Below are 4,887 nucleotides of genomic sequence, written 5' to 3'. Positions count from 1 at the left end.
TTTTTAGTTTCTCAAAGATAACACTGCTCAACTGAAAATAGCAGCTGCTGAATTAGCTTGGGCATATCACATGAACCAATGTGCATTATTGTATTGTACTTTCTACTGCTCTATGGAACTAAAAAAGGTTACATTTCCTGATTTAAAAAAAAAACAAAAAACCAAAACTCTCCTCTAGCCCTTTAGCCAATTTAACCTGAAAAATGGAGTTTCAAATTGGGTTCTTAATGTTTATTAAGATTTTTAAATGAAACCATAAACATAACAAAGGGTGTTATATCTTGTCCAAAGACAAAGTAGTCTTGGCTCATTTATCTGCTTTCAGTGAAAATGTTAATTTGGACAAATTCTATTCAGTCTCCACACTACTTACCAAAGAAAATGAAACAATCTCATTTGCTAAACACCTTATACATAACAATACTAAAAAAAGGTGTGGTTTACTCACCTGTGATATGGAGGTTTTAATAATAGAAGTGTTTGCTCATTTCAGTTTCCTCAAAATATGCAGAAGCATTTAATTAAATTTTTGGCTTTATAGAAATGGAAGGAGTTAGCTACCTTAAACATGAAACATCTTGTAGGCACAAGATGACTATCATTGAGGGTACCTTGCTGGCTCAATTGGTAGAGTATGAGTCTCAATCTCAAGGTCATGAATTCAAGCCCCACATTGGTCATAGAGGTTACTAAAAAGATAGATAAATAAATAAAACCACATTATTTAAAAAAAGATGACTATTATTATTGTTAGCCATTAGAAAAGATGTTAAAATCCTGGCCTGCCATAAAATCATATTTTCATAGTGTGGAACAAGAAGAATGTCCTGTTCCAATTTGGAAATATGTTGAGGATGAGAATGGAAAGGACTACAGTGAAACAGAAATAAACATGCTGGTTCTCTAAGTGTGATAATCTTGAAGAGGCCATAAGGAATCTAGAAAAAGATGAACCAACTGCACCTGAGTTATTCAGTGTTATACTAGGTTGAGTCAAAAACTCCAACAGATTAAAAAAAAAAAAAGATGAATTTTCTGGAAATAAAACTGTTTCAGAACTTTTTAAGAAGTCCCCCCCACCAAAGGCAACCAAGTTAAACAGAACTTTCTGAATTTCTTTACTAAAATTGTAAACTTACTTGGAAGCTAACTTCAATTTTCACAAGTTTAAATTACTTCTGTGCTCTAAAGCCATTTTCCCTGGAGAAGAGAAGTTTAACTTATGATGACATACAGTGTGCTTCAGAGTGTTTTTTAAATGATGAGGATTTTAGATATGGAGAGCTCACATGGTTAATTTATACATGCAAACACCCTGATTGACAAACATCTGGCTTACCAAATCAAGTCCATAGATACAAAGCAGGTAGATACTTTGGAGAGCTGGAAATGAATCCCTATAAATTTAGAAATGTGCTGTGCTCGTAAATAAAATTCTAAGTATTCTGTGCTCACTTTTTGATAGAATATGTATTCACTTTAGCTATTATGTAAAAAAGAAAGAAAGACCTAAAGACTCCAGGCAATTCAGATAAGTAGTAATGGAAAAGGAAACAATGAATGAAAAAATTTCCACTGTATCATAGAACAAAAAAACATACCATTGTTATTTTTAAATTTAATATAGGTAGTATCTGTTTAATTAGTCCTACTGTATTTACATTCTCCTTAAAAAAAAACTCTTACATTTATGTTTCTTAAGAATATACAATAGTAGATCACATGATACTCTATTTGGAAAACCCAAAAGACTCCACCAAAAAAACTGCTAGAACTCATCCATGAATTCAGCAAAGTCGCAGGATATAAAATCAATGTACAGAAATAGGTTGCATGTCTATCCACCAATATTGAAACAGCATAAAGAGAAATCAAGGAATCTATCCTATTTACAATTGCACCAAAAATCATAAAATACCTAGCAATAAACCTAACCAAAGAGGTAAAAAATCTATACACTGAAAGCTATAGAAAGCTTATGAAAGAAATTGAAGACACCCAAAAAGGTGGAAAAACATTCCATGCTCATGGATTGGAAGAACAACTATTGTTAAAATGTCGATCCTAACCAAAGCAATCTGTACATTTAATGCAATCTCTATCAAAATAACACCAGCATTCTTCACAGAGCTAGAACAAACAATCCTAAAATCTGTATGGAACCAGAAAAGATCCCGAATAGTCAAAGCAATCCTAAAAACAAAAACCAAAGCTGGAGACACCACAATTCCAGACTTCACACTGTATTACAAAGCTGTAATCATCAAGACAGTATGGTACTGGCACAAAAATAGACACACAGATCAGTGGAACAGAATAGAGAACCCAGAAATTGACTCACAAGCATATGGCCAACTAATCTTTGACAAAGCAGGAAAGACTATCCAATGGAAAAAAGATAGTCTCTTCAGCAAATGGTGTTGGAAAAATTGGACAGCAACATGCAGAAGAATGGACCACTTTCTTACACCATACACAAAAATAAACTCTAAATGGATGAAACACCTGAATGTAAGACAAGAAGCCATCAAAATCCTAGAGGAAAAAACAGGCAACAACCTCTTTGACCTTGGCCACTTCTTACTTGACATGTCTCTGGAGACAAGAGAAACAAAAGGAAAAATGAACTATTGGGACCTCATCAAGATAAAAAGCTTCTGCACAGCAAGGAAACAATTAGCAAAACTAAAAGGCAACTGACAGAATGGGAGAAGATATTTGCAAATGAAATATCAGGTAAAGGGTTAGTATTCAAAATCTATAAAGAACTTATCAAACTCAACACCCAAAAAACAAATAATCCAGTGAAGAAATGGGCAAAAGACATGGACAGACACTTCCAAAGAAGACATCCAGATGGCTAACAGACACATGAAAAAATGCTCAACATCACCCATCATCAGGGAAATACAAATCAAAACCACAATGAGATACTACTGCATACCTGTCAGAATGGCTAAAATTAACAACTCAGGCAACAACTGATGTTGGTGAGGATGTGGAGAAGGAGGAACCCTTTTGCGCTGCTGGTGGGAATGCAAACTGGAGCAGCCACTCTGGAAAACAGTATAGAGGTTCCTCAAAAGATTAGAAATAGAACTACCCTATGACCCAGCAATTGTACTACTAGGTATTTATCCAAAGGATACAGGGGTGCTGTTTTGAAGGGGCACATGCACCCCAATGTTTATAGCAGTGCTATCGACAATAGCCAAATTGTGGAAAGAGCGCAAATTACTCGGCGATAAAAAAGAATGAAGTCTTGCCATTTGCAACAATGTGGATGAAACTAGAGTGTGTTATTCTAAGCGAAATAAGTCAGAGAAAGATAAATATCATATGACTTCACTCAAGTGGAATTTAAGATACAAAACAGATGAACATAAAGGAAGGGAAGCAAAAATAATATGAAAACAGGGAGGGACACAAACCATAAGAGACTCTTAAATACAGAGAACAAACTGAGAGTTGCCGGAGGGGTTTTGGTGGAGGAATGGGCTAAATGGACAAGGGGCATTAAGAAGGACACTTGTTGGGATGAGCACTGGGTGATAAGTAAGTGATGAATCACTAAATTCTATATCTGAAAAAAAAACAAGTTCTTTTAAAAAAAAGAGAATATACAATAATACAGCTGACAAAATTTAAATATGCAAGAAGTAGTTAAAAGAGTTAAAATAATTTCTTGCACCCAAGGACAGAAAAGAACATAAAAATATTATGTTAAAAAATATTGTTATATTTTTCTTACACATATTATTTACTTAACTATCATTAGTCCTCCTATTACGAATTACCACTTTTGACTAGTCCTGTTGCTATTTTAAGTAATAGCATTTATGCAACAGAAAAGAAATAGAATATATAATTTCAAGTAAATACCTATTTTTCATGTTTTTATGTTAAAGTGATAACATATGAGTATAATTATATTATTAGTTATTTTCACACCTATAAGATTGAGAAAAAGAAAGCCAGATATTTTCAAATGGTAGCAAGGATATCTAGAAGAGAAACTTATATACTGCTTGTGAGTATAAATTGGTACAATCACTTGTGAAATCATCTAGCAATATTTAGTGTATTAGTTTTCTATTTCTGTGTAACTAATTACCAGTAAAGCATATTCACAGTTCCTGTGGCCCAGGAGTCTAGGCTTAGCTGGTTTGCTGGCTCAGGGTCTCACAAAGCTGTAATCAAGGTATAAGTCATCTGGAGGCTTGACTGGGGAAGAGTCACTTCTAAGGTCTCTAAGGTTGTTGGTAGAATTTATTTCTTCATGGTTGTAGGACTGAGGGCCCTGGCTGCTTTTGGGCTGTCAGCTGGAGGCACTTAGGTCCTAGAAGCCATTAGATCCTTGCCACATGGCTCTCTCCTTAGGCAGTTCACAGCATGACAGCTCACTTCTTCAAGCCCCACAGGAGCATGTCTAGCCCCAGTTTGCTAAGATAAAGACTTATATAATGAAATGTAATCATGGGACTAACATCCAATTATCTTTGCCATATTCTATTGGATATTAAAATTAAGTCACAGATCTCACCCACACTTGACGGGTAGAGATTAATACGGCAACACCAGGGGGCAAAGATCAGGGGGCCATCTTAGACTTCTTCCTATCACAGTTAGTGAGGTTAAAGATGCAATATCCTAGGATCTAGCAGTTTCCCTACACACATGAAGATGTGTGCAAAAATTTTCATAGCAGCATTGTTTGTAAAAAAGAAAAACCCTATTGTTATACAATTTAAAAATGTCTCAAACTACAAAAAGATGAAGTCAGAGAGATATTCACTAATAAAACACATTGCGTGGTATGATAACATTTTTGTAAAAGTAACATTTTATTTATATATATATATATATATATATATATATATATATATA

Source organism: Herpailurus yagouaroundi, unplaced genomic scaffold, assembly GCF_014898765.1.
Source record: "Herpailurus yagouaroundi ecotype Mexico unplaced genomic scaffold, PumYag 162, whole genome shotgun sequence".
NCBI lineage: Eukaryota > Metazoa > Chordata > Mammalia > Carnivora > Felidae > Herpailurus > Herpailurus yagouaroundi.
The sequence above is the reverse complement of the archived record's forward strand: the minus strand, read 5'-3'. Positions refer to the sequence as shown.